Genomic DNA, 18311 nt, shown 5'->3' with positions numbered 1-18311 from the left:
AATATGAATATCTACCTCACTGAGTTATTCTGAAGTGAATTGACTTTATATATAGAGAGAGCACTTAGGATAGCAAACACTTGGCTGAACTGTTGCTGTTCTGGAGTCTTACCTTCCATCATTTTATTGGCACACACGCCAGTTCAGCGATGCCCATGTGGGTGCTTAGTCGCTTCAGTCATGTCCAACTGTTTGTGACCCTATGGGCCATAGCCCACCTGGCTCCTCTGTCCATGGGATTTTCCAGGCAGGAACACCAGAGTGGGTTGCCATGCCCTCTTCCAGGGGATTTTCCTGACCCAGGGACCGAACCTGTGTCTCTTATGTCTCCTGCGTCGGCAGGTGGGTTTTTGCCACTTATAGCCGCCTGGGAAGCCCCAATTCATATATACAGCATGAAGATCAGTACCAGCATTAACAAAGATAGTGATTACTTGAACAGAGCTTCCAACGTGCCCAGAACTGTGAGATAATAAACCTTTGTTGTTTTAAGCCACCAAAGTTTGGGCTAATTTGTCACACAGTGATAGATAAGGTAATGAATGGTTCTGTCTAATTTATTTAACCTCTCCATGCCTAAGTTTCTTTCAGCCTCTGATTCTTCATTTGTAAAATACAGATAATGCCCATTTCACCAAATTGTGTTGAGAATTACATTAAATTATTACCTTAGACTAAATCACATGTTAGAGGGATATGAAAGTGTCTGACTCAATGCCCAGTACTTAGAAAGTATGTAGTAAACAATTACACCTTCCTTCTTCCAGAATAAATCACTGCAGGTCTCCTCTCACTACCAGCCTGGGTTTCTAGTGATCAAGATGGTTTCTTTTTAATGGATACTTATACTCAATTATCAACCCCTATATAGAGTCTCCACCTGAAGACCTTGAGAAAAAAAAAAAAAAGATTAGATTGATACTAAGCATGCCTGAACAGCTTTCAAAGGATTTTTAATGTCCCATTTCTGAGAAACCATTTCAAACAGCAGTAAATGCAGTGGGAAGGTATAAGGACTTGGTACATTGGCAACAAAGGATATGCGACGAAAATATGCAAGCTCAGGAAAAATGTAAATTTGAAAGAAGACGGGATTTCACCTTGTCATGAAATGTTCAGGGAGTCCGACAGGGCAGCGATTTATCAAGAGGGTATGCTGAAGAAGATGCAGAGCTCTAAGCGCCACGTGGCTGCTATGGACCAGGTTTTTAGGATCGTGAGATTCGACGCTCCTGGGCATTTGACTGTCTGCACTTAAGAACTTAAATAACAAACATTGCAAGGGCTCAGCAAGTTCATAATTATTCTCATAGCAGTGGCTCTCTTGGGGTTTTGCTGATTTGTCCTTCTTTGAAGGATGTGAATAGAGTAGACACGTGAAAGGGGAAAAGGAAAAGTAAAAAAGAGGCAGTGTATCTCTTTCCTAGAAGAAAATCCATTTGGAAGAAGTACCTTTAATGTTTACAAGGAACCTAGAGTGTTCTCTTATTCCGTGCTTTCTTTGCCAGTGTCTTCCAAGGTCACGTCAGCTGTGTGCTTCCAAGGACAAGTGCCAGTAATGGTAATAATGAGATCAAAGGCATGAAGCACATATGTGCCAGTCCTGTTCTCAGAGAGACAGATACACACACACACACAAGCATTAATTAATTAATTAATCAAAATACAAACATAACAACCTAAACATATATAACATAACATATATGGTAATAAAATTTAATAAAAAATTAAAAATACAATTAAGAAAGCTGTACACATAACAACCTCTGTCCATGGAGAATGCCATGGTCAGAGGAGCCTGGCGGGCTACAATCCATAGGATCTCAAAGAGTCAGACATGACTGAAGTGACTTAGTATGCTCGCAATAATGAATTGCCAAAAAGAAATAAAAACATCTTAAACACTTCACACTCTTTACAGTAGGTGATGTTTTTATACATGTAGTGTCTCATTCTGAGATGCATCCTGTGTGTGTTCGTGTGTGTGTGCTAAGTTGTTTCAGTTGTGTCCAACTCTTTGCAACCCTAAAACCTGTAGCCCTGCAGGCTCCTCTGTCCATGGGATTCTTCAGGCAAGAATACTGGAGTGGTTGCCATGCCCTCCTCCTGGGGATCTTCCCAACCTAGGGATCAAACTTGAATCTGTTACATCTACCTGCATTGGGAGGCAGGTTGTTTACCTAGTGCCACCTGGAAAGCCTGAGATGGGTCCTAATTATTCCCATTTCACAGTTGGGGAAACTGAGACTGGAAGCTTAAGTCTTGACTGATATCAGTTAGTGAGTGTGAGTTAGAACCAAGAACTCCATACTGACCGTGCAAACTTTACCACTTAACAGTTTGTGTTATTGAGAGAGGTGCTTCACCTCTCTAAACCTATCTAAACCAATTTCCTAATATATAGAATGCAAATAATAATAGTTTCTGCTCAGTGGATTTGTTGGTGCATCAAATGAGGTTCAATGTGTAAAATATTTAACACAGTTCATGACATATAGCAAGCCTGCAATAAATATTTGCTATTATCATCAGTAAAATTATCTCCATTATTACTAGGGTTGGTTTTCTTTTTCACATTATTAGAAGTAATGGATAATCCCTCAGCTAGGCTTTATTATTATTATTATTCTTAAATGCTCCCTACTTTTAAAACTATCTACTTAGAAGAACTTCTTCAATGTTAGACTTTAAACAAAGAAAAACTCTACTCTAGCAGGAAGGTGATGAAGTAGAAAGGTGAAATTTCCCTCCATAAGCACTTTTCTTTTCTTTGGGAGGTGGACACTAAATGATTTGTGTGTGCACATTTGTCTATGCAGCTCTCAAAATTAAAATTCTTTAGAGGGAACCATTGAAACCCAATCATTCAAATAGCTTAAAAAATGACATCCTGAAGAGCTCCTTGGTGCTAATTCATCAAAGTTAGCAAAGATTCAACTGTGATTCTTTATTCAGATTCATTTCTCCCACAATATTAAATGCCATGAAGCTTTGCAGCTTTGTATCCCAATGAATGACGATACCAAGGGAAAAGTGGAGTGAGCAAGCGGGATGAGCCCACTCTAGCAGCTCTCTTGAAAAAAAGAAAAAGTTCTTTAGAAAGAATCACTTAACCTTGACAATTTCTGTGCTTAATAGTCTATTGATAGGATCACCGATTTTAAACAATTGAAGATTTCCCTGAAGTTTACAGTTAACCTTTCTATATCACCTTGAAAAACATTTTCACCAGCATTACCTCATCCAAGCTTTACACTAATCCTGCAAAGTGACTGGTATTATGTTTCCATCTTACAGAAGGGAAAACTGAGTCACAAAGAGGTTATCTACTCAAGGCCAGCTCAGTAATAAAATTAAGAACTAGGATTGATACCATCTTCCTTCTTCATATTTCCTGTTCTTCACACTATTAGGAGTACCTAAAGAATGGTTTTAAAAGACGCTTACTCCTTGGAAGGAAAGTTATGACCAACTTAGATAGCATATTGAAAAGCAGAGACATTACTTTGCCCACAAAGGTCTATCTAGTCAAGGCTATGGTTTTTCCAGTGGTCATGTATGGATGTGAGAGTTGGACTGTGAAGAAAGCTGAGTGCCAAAGAATTGATGCTTTTGAACTGTGGTGTTGGAGAAGATTCTTGAGAGTCCCTTGGACTGCAAGGAGATCCAACCAGTCCATTCTGAAGGAGATCAGTCCTGGGTGTTCATTGGAAGGACTGATGCTAAAGCTGAAACTCCAATACTTCGGCCACCTCATGTGGAGAGTTGACTCATTGGAAAAGACTCTGATGCTGGAAGGGATAGGGGGCAGGAGGAGAAGGGGACGACAGGATGAGATGGCTGGATGGCATCACCGACTCGATGGATGTTTGAGTTTGAGTGAACTCTGGGAGTTGGTGATGGACAGGGAGGCCTGGCATGCTGCGATTCATGGGGTCGCAAAGAGTCGGACATGACTGAGCGACTGAACTGAACTGAACTGAACTGAGTACATGTTTATTGAGAAACAAACATTAGTCTATGGGTAAATGTGAAATATAAGACCCAGTGTCTGCTCAAAGGGAAACATACAATTATGGAGAGAAATACAAGTCCATTAACAAAATAATGGTGTATGAAAATTGGTCATTACTTTAGACCAATTTTTCCTAAGCTATAAGTTGTCTTCCTGCCTGGTTTTTCCAGGTGTTATAATTTTCTGCTCATAAAAACTTTGGAAAAATGTAAGGGTGAGCTTCATGGCAGGAAGACATTCTGTGGGGATATAGGCATCCTGGCATTAGAGACTGGCAGTACACAAGTTGCCCATGCCAAATTCCTGAAGTCCCACAAAAATAATGAAAACCTCTTTAGCTTTTTGAGCCAGCATCTCCTAAACATTTCATCATGAAACAAGTTTACTCACAAAATCTTATTGAGGAATGAGTGTCCTTGAAACAGGTGATTCTCAAACTTGAGAATACATAAAAGTCACTTGGGAAAGTGGTGAAAATACATTTATTGCCTCCTCCCCAGAAATTCTGATTTGGGAGGACTTGGGTACAGTCTGAGAACTTGTATTTTTTATAAGCTCCTATTCCAATTTGTAGATTTGAACTAAATTTGAGTAGAATCTCTACAAAACAGTTTCTAAGATGGTTCTCTAGAAAGCTAGACCCTTGAAATGGACTGAATAGTATCCCCCTCACCTCCAGTGAAATTCAGATGTTGAAGTTTTAATTGCAAATAAAATGATTATAAAATTATAAAATAATTATACCTGGAGATAGAGATTTTAGGAGGTAATTAAGGTTAAATGAAGCCATAAGTGTGGGTGGGGTCCTAATCTGAGAAGACTGGTGGACTTATAAGAAGAGGAAGAAAGATAGATATCTGCCCCCCCTCCTCCACAGAGGATGTGTGCTCAGTTGTGTCCGACTCTTTGTGACCCTATGGACTTTAGCCTACCAGGCTCCTCTGTCCATGGGATCTTCCAGGCAACAGTACTGGAGTGGGTTGCCATTTCCTTCTCCGGGGGATCTTCCCGACCCATGGATCGAACCCAGGTCTCCCGCATCGTAGACAGACGCTTTACTGCCTGAGCCACCAGGGAAGCACACAGAGGTGTTCAGAGCAGCATTATTTTTCATGGCATCCTTGTGCTTATCTCACTGTGCACACGTGCGGGAGTTTCTCTAACGTATTCTAAAATATATTCCTGGGTCAAAGGCTACCCCATCTTCAATTTCCACAGATGTTATACTAATTGGTGTGTATGTATGGTCAATGTGAGAGTTTCTGTGGCCTTTCATTTTCCAGATTCACATTTACATGGAGCACAGATGACCTGCGGATCAGGTTGACTGCTCAGAAGATCATTGCTAAGTTAAGGAGAGAAAACTGCACACAATAGAGCAAGCTAGGAGAGGAGAGAAGTGAACCTATTTACAAATAAAACCCACAGGACTTGGTAATGGAGAGTGGAGACACGTGGAGGGGGAAGGAACCAAGAACTGCTCTTCAATTTCTAGCTTGAACAGGAGGAGGGAACTTATGTATAGTTTGCCTGGTGATGAATTCCCTTAGAACGTGTCACCTCTGAAGGACAGGGCAGGTACCAGAAAGCACTGTCCATCAAGCACTTGGATATTAAGGTCTGGGAACAGAATAGATCAAGACAGAAAACATAAATTGTGGAATTTTCAAAATAGATGAAATTGGAGGAAGTGAATCAGAAGAGGAGTGAGCTGAGCCAATATCCCTGGGAACACTAGTATTTAAAGAGCTACAGCAGGAAGAGAAGGCTGTAGAAGAGACAGAAACAAAAGGAGTAGCCAAAGAAATACAGCCTTAAAGAGTAAGTGGTCAAGTACACTAAATTCAAGGAGGAAGCCAAGAAAGTGAAATCTGAACATTAAATATTAGTGTCACAGTAAGGCCATTGAACCCATGTTAAAGATGGTTTCAGTAGAAAGTGCATAGGTGGGACAGAGTGCAATGGCTTTTAAGGAATAAAAAGGAAGAATAACAAGTGCAGATAGCTGGTTTTCACAAGTTGGGTTCTCTGCAGGTAGATGCCGAGATGGAGTTGGATGTAAGATGTTTGTTGTAAATCAACACATGTGTAAAGAAGGAGAATGATCTCAGGAATTTGGCTTCAGAGTCCATGAATTTAACCATTCTATTATAGTTCCTCTTTAGTAAAAACAAAGCAAACAAACAAACAAAAAACACCAATCCATCTGATGCCACCCGAATCAGATTCATCAGATCCGTTCTGTCCCCCTCTGGTCACTATTTCCATTCTTCCGGCCTTATCAGGGAAACTGAAGTGAAGAGTTAGGAGAGCAAAGGACATAAAAGAAAGTTTTACCTCTCCCTCATTTTTCCTCCCTTTCATTTTCCCCCATTGTTGCTAGAATGAACACTTAGAAAACACGAGATAAACGTGTGTACAAATGAAGCCCCACAATTATGCACTGTGAGTGCCAGTGATAGAATGGCCAATGGTGTCAACACACAGCCGCTGTGCTAGGGACTGGGAGGGCAGGTGCCTTAGTTCACTGAGCCCAATCACAGGCAAAATCAAAATGATCATAGCTTCTTTTCTTTATCATGAGGCTGCTCTGAAACATCAGTGAGAATGCACTGTGCATTCAGCTCTTCGGGTACAACAGGACTCAGGATATGGTAGATATGGCTGCCCCTGCCCATCAGAGTTGCTGGAGAAGGAGCAAGGCCAGCCTGTGGTTCCCCAGATGCTCACTGGGAAGAGCTGGAATGAAGACGGAAAGGTTGGGGATCTGGCAAAGAAGTCTTCTGTCTGAAAAAGACTTAGTTAACTTTCAATCGACTTTTTCTTAGGAGCTAAGAAGTGAAAGTTTGAACTTGACTATCAGGGAACACACCAGTTGTTAATGGGGCCCCCAGGAGGAAGTCAACAAGCTCCACCACATCTAACAACACCTACTGTGGGCAGCCTTTCCCCCCATCAGCAGCTCTACACCTAGCTCTCCTGCTTTCCACCTGGGGGCACAGGGGGATGAATGGACACCAAGGGGAAATTATTTCGCTTCCTTCCCAGAGAAAAGATGGAGGCGGAAGAATTAGCATGAATTGAGCATCTAGTGTGTGTCGGTTGCATTACACACACCGTGCAGTGTTACTATCCCCACCAGACAGATGAAGACACGGAAGCTCAGCTACTTATTTAAAACACCCATCTAGTTATCAGCGAGCTAGTGTGTAGTCCTGTCAGCTGGGTACCCAAGTCCCCATTCTTTCTATAGCTGCATCAGGTATTTCTCCAGATAATTAAGATTTAAAAGCATGGGTCCCATATGGCTGGTTCTTAGAACATATCCTCTTAGGATGACCTCCATCATCACTCTGCCTTCTTCCTCTGTGCAGTCAGCACTTATTGTTGGTCACTTCTAGAGAAGTTTTCAATCTAGGAGGAGAGATGGATACATGAAGAAATCATTTTGACGTAATACAGTAAATGCAAAACTAGAAGAATGTGTTAGTGACTATGGAGAGAGGACTGAGGACCCCTAACTTAACATGGAGGTTCATGAAAGCCTCTTGAGGACAAACCCCTGAATTCTAAAGCATAAGTCAGATTGGATTGAAAGAAGAAAGGGGGGAAGGGAATTCCAGAAAGAAGTTACATGTAACAAAAGCAAAAGACATGAAACAGCCTGAACTCTTTGGGCAAACTGCAAGCAATCTGGCAGTTCTGGAGAATAACCCTGATAGCTCATTTAGTAAAGAATCTGCCTACAATGCAGGAGATCTGGGTTTGATCCCTGGGTTGGGAAGATCCCCTGGAGAAGGGAAAGGCTCCCCACTCCAGTATTCTGGCCTGGAGAATTCCATGGACAATCCATGGGGTTGTAAAGAGTCGGATATGACTAAGCTACTTTCACTCACTCATATGAGGTCGAGAGAGGGGAGAAATAAATCTAAACAGATAAGGGTCCTTTTCAGGCTAAACTCTAGGTGCTACTGTAAATATACACATAAGAACATTGGCATGAAATGTTTTAAGACCTTGGTAGACTAGTTTAAGGACTTCGGTTGTCGTTACATTGAGCACTCCTATCTGTTCAAGGCAGAATCTCACAGCACGTCAAATGTAACTCAATGCACCAACATTACACATTGACACATAAATTCACAAAATATTTACTGAGCACTGGCTATGTGCCAGGAAGTCATCCAACATCCCCCCAAACTCACACATACACACAAAAGCACTTCCCTGCTTGGAATGACCTTCTAGTGTGAGCAGACAATGAAGAAAATGAGTGAATTATCTGTTATCTCAGGAGACGTTACATGCCATGCAGAAAGATACATCAGGGAAGGGAGTAAGAAGTACCAAGGGAGAAATTATGATATTAATAGAATGTTCATGAAGAGCTCAGGTGGAAGGTCATGTTTGAGAAGACACTTGAAGAAGATGAGGCAGCTGGTCAAGCTGAACTGGGAGAAGAACATTCCAGGGAAAGGGACCCACCAACACGACAGCCCTGAGGCAACGTGTGCTTGACATATTTGAAGAGCGACAGGGGACCTGTACGGCTGAAGCAGACTGATCAAGAGGAAAGATGGTAGGAGATGAGGTCAGACAAACGGCAAGAAGACAAGGGCTTTTCAAGTCATCGGGGATCTGGGTTTTCCCTGAGAGGGAAGAGTAGTCCCTCGAGTGCTTTGAGCAGAGGGTAGTTTGCTCTGACTCAGGTTTTAACTGGGTCAAGAGAGGGAGCAAGGAAGTCAGTGAGGAGATGGCTGCAATAAGGCAGACAAGAGGTATGGAGGCTTAGACTGGGGACAGAATGGCAGGGGTGGTGAAAGTGACTGTTCTCTGAGGGTAAGAAAGGGTGGCTAGGCGAGGACAGTGTCCAGGCTGATCCAAGATTTTGACCTGAGGACACGGAAAGAAGACAGTGGAGTTCTGCTTGCAGCTTTGTTTTACTTTTAAAATATTTGAATGAATTATACTTTTGAGTTTTATTAATACATTTTCCTATTCTTGTGGTTTCAAGTGAAAGTCACTCAGTCATGTCCAACTATCTGCAACCCCATGGACTATACAGTCCATGGAATTCTCCAGGCCAGAATACTGGAGTGGGTAGCCTTTCCCTCCTCCAGAGGATCTTCCCAACCCAGGAATTGAACCAGGGTCTCCTGCGTTCCAGGCAGATTCTTTACCAGCTGAGCTACCAGGGAAGCCCTGTAATTTAAACTTACTACATTTTAATATAAACAATTAAAAGTCAAATTGACCTTGGTATTGCATTTTGCAGACAATCCATTCACATCTATAAAGTCTTAGTCCCTCCATCGTGTCTGACTTTTTGTGACCCCATGGACTGTAGCCCACTAGGCTCCTCTTTCCATGGAATTCTGCAGGCAAGAATACTGGCTTGGGTTGCCATTCCCTTCTCCAAAAGGTCTTCCCATCCCAGGGTTTGAACCTGGGTCTCTTGCACTGCATATAGATCCTTTACTGTCTGAGCCACCAGGGAAGACTGATTTTTGATTGTTGAATTTTCTTTTCACATTTCAGAATAATACATTTGTTTCTTGGTTCTCAGACAGCCCTGAAAAGCTCCTAATCCTAATCACTCTTCCTATCAGTTCAGTTCAGTTCAGTTCAGTTCAGTCACTCAGTCGTGTTCGACTCCTTGCGACCCCATGAATCGCAGCACACCAGGCCTCCCTGTCCATCACCAGTTCCCAGAGTTCACCCAGACTCACATCCATTGAGTCAGTGATGCCATCCAGCCATCTCATCCTCTGTCATCCCCTTCTCCCCCTGCCCCAATCCCTCTCAGCATCAGAGTCTTTTCCAATGAGTCAACTCTTTGCATGAGGTGGCCAAAGTACTGGAGCTTCAGCTTTAGCATCATTCCTTCCAAAGAAATCCCAGGGCTGATCTCCTTTAGGATGGACTGGTTGGATCTCCTTGCAGTCCAAGGGACTCTCAAGAGTCTTCTCCAACACCACAGTTCAAAAGCATCAATTCTTCGGCACTCAGCTTTCTTCACAGTCCAACTCTCACATCCATACATGACCACTGGGAAAACCATAGGACCTTTGTTGGCAAAGTAATGTCTCTGCTTTTGAACATGCCATCTAGGTTGGTCATAACTTTTCTCCCAAGGAGTAAGTGTCTTTTAATTTCATGGCTGCAGTCACCATCTGCAGTGATTTTGGAGCCCAAAAACATAAAGTCTGACACTGTTTCCACTGTTTCCCCATCTATTTCCCATGAAGTGATGGGACCAGATGCCATGATCTTCGTTTTCTGAATGTTGAGCTTTAAGCCAACTTTTTCACTCTCCTCTTTCACTTTCATCAAGAGGCTTTTTAGTTCCTCTTCACTTTCTGCCATAAGGGTGGTGTCATCTGCATATCTGAGGTTATTGATATTTCTCCCGGAAATCTTGATTCCAGCTTGTGCTTCTTCCAGCCCAGCATTTCTCATGATGTACTCTGCATAGAAATTAAATAAGCAGGGTGACAATATACAGCCTTGACGTACTCCTTTTCCTATTTGGAGCCAGTCTGTTGTTCCATGTTCAATTCTTTTTCTATAGTGGGTGATAAATAAAACATCTCTGCTTGCCTTCTTGGAGTTTGAATCAAAGATAGAAAAAAATAATAAAAGGAAATATATGTATTTTTATTTCACATGGTTTGAGTCCTAAAGCTCATTTAAATTATTTTATATCATTCTCACAACAACCCTAGAGGCAGATACTATTAGTGCCTCCATTTTAAAGATAAGGAGGTTAGAGCCCAGAAAGTTTGAGTGGCTAGTCTAAGATCTCAAAGGTATGTGCTGCCTAAGCCAGGATTTGAATCCAGAAAATTACATTCCTGGCATCACTGGATTCTCTTAACGAAGTCTTATGATTTACAATCAGGAGTGATATAATCCCAGGAAGCATTTGTAAATGAACGGGGGTGGTGCTTTGGGCTCATTCCAGTGATGGAGGAGCACCACTGTTATCAGGGAGGGGTACGGAGGGATGTCATCTTTTAGACAGTGGAACCATCAGATCAGGAGGAAATATCCTTCCCAAAAGGTCAATAGCTCTCCTCCCCTTAAGAAATGCCAACTGTTAAGCTGCCTCTTCATTTATCTTGCCCATTTCTACCTTTTAAGTCAAATGTTTGACGACATAAAAGACTAGATGTTTGGTCTCAATGACTTTTGTGAATTCTCTCATGTTTCCTATTTTTTCTCTTTGTATCCTGAATTGCTACCACCTTGAGCCAGCTCTAAGAGTCAAATCCCATTACATTTGTTTTGGAGGATACTAAATAGCACCAACTAAAACTTGATGATAGTTGCAATATATCATGAAGTAATGTGTACTCTGCATGTAAAACCAATCAATGTTACATCTTTGGGGTATCTCTGAGTAAACATGAGGCATCAAGTCAAAGAGGATGAGGTGAAAATGTTTAGGGTGGCTTGAAAACCTGCACTGAGACGGGCCGTGTCAGGGGCTCTGAATGGTTAAGGTCGCACAGCTAAACAGCAGAGTCCAGATTCAGTGACAGTGTGAGTCTGAAGCTCATGTTTTGCAGCATGTTTTCTCCTGCACTGGGAGTCAAAAGAATTGGTTTCTAACCCTGATCCCCCTGTCATCTCACTGAGTGACCCTAATAAGGTCATGTGACTTCTCTGAGTCTTAGCATCTACATCTAAAAACAAGGAAGGCTAGGATACTTAGCGGAGAAGGCAATGGCACCCCACTCCAGTACTCTTGCCTGGAAAATCCCACGGATGAAGGAGCCTGGTGGGCTGCAGTCCATGGGGTCACGAAGAGTTGGACATGACTGAGCAACTTCACTTTCACTTTTCACTTTCATGCATTGGAGAAGGAAATGGCAACCCACTCCAGTTCTTGCCTGGAGAATCCCAGGAACAGGGGAGACTGGTGGGCTGCTGTCTCTGGGGTTGCACAGAGTCAGACACGGCTGAAGTGACTTAGCAGCAGCAGCAGGATACTTAGGAGCTTCCCAGGTGGCCGTAGTGGTAAAGAACCCACTTGCCAATGCAGGAGATGTAAGAGATGCAGGTTTGATCTCTGGGTTGGGAAGATCCCCTGGAGGAGGGCATGGCAACCCATTCCAGTATTCTTGCCTGGAGAATTCCATGGACAGAGACTAGGGGGCTACAGTCCACAAGGTCACAAAGAGTCAGACATGACTGAAGAGACTTAGCACACAGACATGCAGAATGCTAAAGCCTCTTCCATCTCTTCCAGTCATTGATTTTAAAGGATCTTGGTCATTAAATGGTTTTTATATTTTAAAGAAACAAATTTTGTCCTCATGTTGATGCCAGCCAGACCTTGACTGTATATAACCCCTTCTCCTTGCTGAAGACATTCGCCAGCCCCACCCTGATGGATCTATAAGGCTCTGGCATTCTGCCTAGGTCTAGCCCATAGAATTCCAATAACAAGTCCACTGGGCATCTGAGACCACTGGGCTATTTGTCATACCATGCCAACTGAAGTTGGGCAGAGATTAAAGTTGGCTTTTATTATTTGGGGCCAGAGTTTGAGAGAGAGGAGGGTACAAAGCCAAAAGCATTGTCTTTTGAGTCAAGCAGGCATGAGTTCATATCCCAACTCAACCACTTTCTGGGCTTGTGGCCATAACCAAGCCGCAGTGTAAGAGATACTTTCACAGAGAGGCCTCACAGGGTCTCCCATGTCAGGTTAGCTCAGAACATGGGCTTTACCCCATGATAAATCTTATCATATTTAACCATATACACTGGGTACTTAATAAGTACTTTGAGAATAAATAGATAGTCTTTCTCAGTCTCTGTAGTCACTCCTATGAGATGGGTAAAGAAGAGGACTGGACTCTTACGCAGCAAAATCAAGTCAAAATTCTTCAAAACTGGCATAACACTCTCACAATATTAAATAATATGATTGCAATCTGAAATAAACTAGTTAAATAGCAAACCTCAGATTCAAGTAGGGCTTTTCTGTAATTTAAAGCTTAGAGGAAGAACTGAAGAAGCTAAAAATTACTGAGTGTGTGTGATGTGCCAGTGTGTGTGATAGGATGATACACATTTAGTATTCAAAAAGTTCAAAGGTTCAAGATTCAAAAAGAATTTCCAGAGGAGGGAAGTAGACAAAGGCAAGATGTGCTCTAACTTTTCACACATTTTAGTGAGCCTGTTGCCTTTCTCTCCTAATTTGGAACTTTTGAGGCCACTGCTCTTAGAAGGAAAAAGCTGGTGATGCTTATCTGTGTCGAGAACTAGCAAATGCCCTCTTCTGCTCCCTTGGTTGGCCCCACTGTTGTTCAGGTGCTGCCTGTGAACAGACACCCACAGAAGACAGAAAAGATGAATCCGCAGATTGCTACAGGCACATGCTCCTCTAGGTGAGGTAGCAGACAGCGTGGGGCTGGATCTGCCAATGAGATATGATCCCATTTATGAATGACCATGCCTCTCTTAAAAGTGACAGTGATGGAACATGGCCAAGAGGAATACTAAGGGCAGCTGTGTTCTGTGGGTTTTATCCAGAGCAAGAGTCAGAAGATCCAAATTGTAGCCAAAGATTTATTGCTTGCTAATATCCTTTGTGGGCTTCCCTGACGGTTCAGCAATAAAGAATCCACCTGCCAATGCAGGAGACATGGGTTTGATCCCTGGGTTGGGATGATCCCCTGGAGAAGGAAATGACAACCCACTCCAGTATTCTTGCCTGGGAAATCCTATGGACAGAGGAGCCTGGTGGGCTACATTCCATGAGGTCACAAATAATCAGCCACGACTTACCAGCTAAACAGCAATAACAATATCTTTTGTAAGCCTATTTCATCGCCTGACAAATGGATCACTAACCATCCACAAGTTCATTTATTCATTCACTAAATAAACCTGTAGCAAAACTATGTCACCAATTATGCAAAACACTTAAATACAAAGGTTTGATTACAACAAATTCCTGTAATGAAGGAGTCACCATCTAGTGAAGAAGAAAAGCGTGAAAACAGTGAATTTAGCAAAAAGTTCAAAAATTCTTACTGAGACATATGAAAAGTGCAATATGATCACAGAGAAAAAAGAGAATGTCTTACTCTCTAGGTTACTAGAAGTTTTCATTAACCTAAATATATTTGAGTGAGCTTTAAAATATGTTAAAATTTATCAGATAAAGTAGGTAAATAAATGTGTTCAAGGCAGAGATTGTCCTGAGGCAGTGAGTCATGAAGTAGCACAATGCCTAGCACAGAGTAGCCATGTTAAATATTTGTTTTATGAATGAATAAATGTATCTATGAATGAATAAATGAATGTTTGGAGAAGCATTAAAAACTCATTGTTCCTGGATGTATTATGTAAGATTTAGAGAAGATAGCAGGGGCAGTATAAACTGTGGGAAAGCTGGGGGTGAATTTAAACATTCAGAATGGGTAGCTTTGACATAATTGTGTTTTCTTTTCTTTCTTTCTTTTTTGGCTACACAGATGCTGCTTGGCTTGTGGGATCCTAGTTCCCTGACCAGGGATTGACCCAGGCCCTCAGCAGTGAAAGTGCTGAGTGCTAACCACTGAACCTCCAGGGAGTTCCCAATAATTGTTTTTCTAACCTAAGTTTGTCTAGCAATTGGCTCAAGCTCTTGTTTAAATCCCAAAGTGCTCTTTATACTTTTTGGTGTGCCCTATACTTGAATTATGAACAATAGTTTCATTGGGGAAGTTGATGACTTGATATGACTGTAACAAATCAAGCAGAAATATTGTCATTAAGGGTTACAAGTTTTGATTAACATATTCATTTATGTCATTCATTTACCTATTAAATACAAATGTATCCAAAGTATGCATTTATTAATTCAATTAATGATCATTAAGCACTTATTGCAGCCTGGGTACTGGGCTTGGACCTGGGCGTATAGTGGTAAACAAAGCAATCATGCTTTGTTCAATTATGGAGCTTATACATTCAAGTCTGTATAGCAAATGTATATAAATGTATATCAAATGGAGGTGAGTACTAGGAAAGAAAAGACCAATGTGCAAGGAGAGATGATGCTGGAAGTGGATGGCCTAATCTAAAGTAATTGTTTATGGAATATGGTAAACATTGCCTCTGCCTGTAGCAGACACTGCTCATTGTCCATCTATTGGCCATTTCTTTTTTTTTTTTCATTGTTAATAGGATCCCAGCTGAGTTTGGGGTGACCATACAAACAGCTCTAGTGGAGTCACCAGGGCTAATCAACATTTTCCATGGCAAATCCATTCTTCTTTCCCAGATATTCATTTTCTAGCCTCTCTTAGAGCTAAAAGTGACCTGTGGTATGGTTCTTGCCATTGATACGTAAAGAAAGTATTGAGGGGAGCCTCTGGAAAATATTAGACATCTTAATAAAAGAGACTAATACTAGAGACTGCCTTACCACTTTTTCTTCTTTGAAGATTTTGGTGGGAAGTTACGATGTTTGGAATTGCAGCAGTCATAATGGTCTTAAGCTGATTAAAACAACAACAACGGCCTGAGTATCTTAAGAAAGATGAATAGAAAACCTTTGTTCTTGCGTGACAGTTTTCTGCACTTATCCTAAAATCTAATGCCTTCAGATGTCCAGTTGCTTTAGAAAATTAGATAGCTTTTCAAATCTTAGAATGTAGGTGTTCTATTCAGTTCAGCTCAGTTCAGTTCAGTCGCTCAGTCGTGTCTGACTCTTTGCGGCCCCATGAATCGCAGGTTTTCTATTACTTGCAGCTAAAAGCCACAAGATTGTAGGCTCAGAAAAGACAAGGTTATGTCTATTTTGTTAAAGATCGATTTCTCAGTTTCTACCGAAGTGTCTAGTGCATAAGAGCCACTTAACACCTGTTTAATGAGTGAATAAAGGATGGATGGGATTAATGCATTAATTGCATAAGCAGTAGAGGATTTTAGGAAAAGCAATTTTGAGATAGTCTAGCAACTTCACTTTCACTTTTCACTTTCATGCATTGGAGAAGGAAATGGCAACCCACTCCAGTGTTCTTGCCTGGAGAATCCCAGGGAAGGGGGAGCCTGGTGGGCTGCTGTCTATGGGGTCACACAGAGTCGGACACGACTGAAGCGACTTAGCAGCAGCAGCAGCAACCTCAATCAATCAGTCCTTCTCAGGGCCAGACCAGGGAGTCACATAGGATGTAGGACGTAACCCCAGCAGAATAACTGACTCAGTCCTAAATGATAGAAGTTTGTTAGTACACAAGATTAGCAAAATCTCACCATGGCTTCCCTTGTGGCTCGGTGGTAAAGAATCTGCCTGCCAATGCAGGAGACACGGGTTCCATCCCTGATCCAGGAAGATCCCACATGCTGCGGCGCAACGAAACCCGTGGACTGCAGCTATCAAGCCTGTACTTTAGGACCTTGAGCAGCAGCTACTGCGCCCACGTGCTGGAATTACTGAAGCCCATGCACTCTAGAGTCCACGCTCTGCAACAAGAGAAGCCACTGCAACAAGAAGCCCAGGCGCCACGGCTAGAGTAGCCCTGGCTCGCCGCAACTAGAGGAAAGCCAGAGCTGCAACAGAGACCACCCAGCACAGCCAAAGAAATGAATGAATACAGAAAACTGTTAGAAACTGATCTCACAAAAATTGCCCAACAGCCAGGATTCTTTCATCTTAGGCCACTGGGTTTAGTCCCCTCCTTTCCTATATTTCATGCTATATTTTCTTCACATTCAAACTATAGCTCTCATTTCCCTCTCCCTATCACCACCTGTGGTTGTTATTAAATAAGTCTTGGCCAGCATGATAAGGCAAGAAAAATAAATAAAAGGCATACAGATAAAGCAAGAAGTAAGACTATCATATTCAGAGATGATATGATTGTATAGGGGGAAAATCCAAAACAATGTACAAACTATCAGAGTTAATAAGTCAGTTTTGGAAGGTCATTGGTCACAGAGTTTATATGCAAATGTTAAATGTATTTTTATGCACTAATAACTGAAAATTAGAAACAATGTTTAAAACAATAGCATTTACACTAATATCAAAAAGTATCAAATCATTAAGACTAAGTCTAGTCAAAGTTTCCAAGATCTCTACACTGAAAATTGGAAGCTATTGCTAAGAGAAATTAAAGAAAACAGATAAGTGGAAAGACTTACTATGTTTATGTTATGGATGACTCAATACCTGTAAGATGTAAATTCTCTCCAAACTCATATACCAATTCAGTGTGATCCCAATTAAAGTCTCTGAAAATGTCTTCTTTGTTGTTGTTGGAATAAACAAGCTGATTCTAAATTTTTTATAGAAGTGCTAAGAACTTAAAACACCCAAAGAAATTTTGCAAAAGAAGAAAATTGGAAGACTTACACTGTCAGATTTTGATAACTACAACAAAGCTACAGTTATTAAAAGAGTATATATTGCTACAAGAAAAGACAGACTAATGCAATGGAAGAAAGAATCAAGAAATAGAACTCTTTGCCCAGTCACTTGATTTATGCCAAAAGTGCCAAGGGAATTCAGAAAAGAGAGGAAGATGTTCTCAATAAGCTATTAGATATCTGGATGTGAACAAGTAAATCCTGACTATGTTCATGCCACACTCCAACATTAATTATAGATGGAATGCACACCAAATGTGAAGATAAACTTCTAGGGGAAAAAGAAAAGGAAAGTATGTAAATACTTTTACATACTTTGGATTGGCAGATATTTCTTGAACAGAACATAAGGAAGTAAAAAGGCAAGAAAAATCTGGGATAAGATTTTTATAATATTGCACGTATATGTTTATATCTGACAAGGAACTCATACCTAGAATACACTAATAACTCTTACAAATTAATAACAGAAGAATAAATACCTACTTAAAAATAGCAAACAAGCAAAAAAAAAAAAACAAAAAAACCCAACAGATGCTTCAGACAGATCACTCAGAAAAATGCAAATTAATACTACAATGAGTTGTCACCACCACTACATCCTCATCAGGATGGCTAAAAATTGTTTTTAGATTTTTATTTTATATTGGAGTATAGCCAATTAACAAAGCTGCGATAGTTTCAGGTGGACAGCAAAGGGACTCAGTGATACATATACATATATCCACTCCTCCCCAAACTCCCCTCCCCAGGATAACTAATTTTAAAAAAATAAATAACAATACCAACTATTGTTAAGTAAGAAGAGTAGATGGAACTCTGTACGTTACTAGCAGGAGTGTGACTAGGGGCACTCCTTTTGAAAAACTATTGAAACTGTCTGTTAGAGTAAAACATTCACCTACACTGCAACCCAGAAGCCCTA

Source organism: Ovis canadensis, chromosome 9 (assembly GCF_042477335.2).
Source record: "Ovis canadensis isolate MfBH-ARS-UI-01 breed Bighorn chromosome 9, ARS-UI_OviCan_v2, whole genome shotgun sequence".
Lineage (NCBI taxonomy): Eukaryota > Metazoa > Chordata > Mammalia > Artiodactyla > Bovidae > Ovis > Ovis canadensis.
This window is presented reverse-complemented; position numbering follows the sequence as displayed.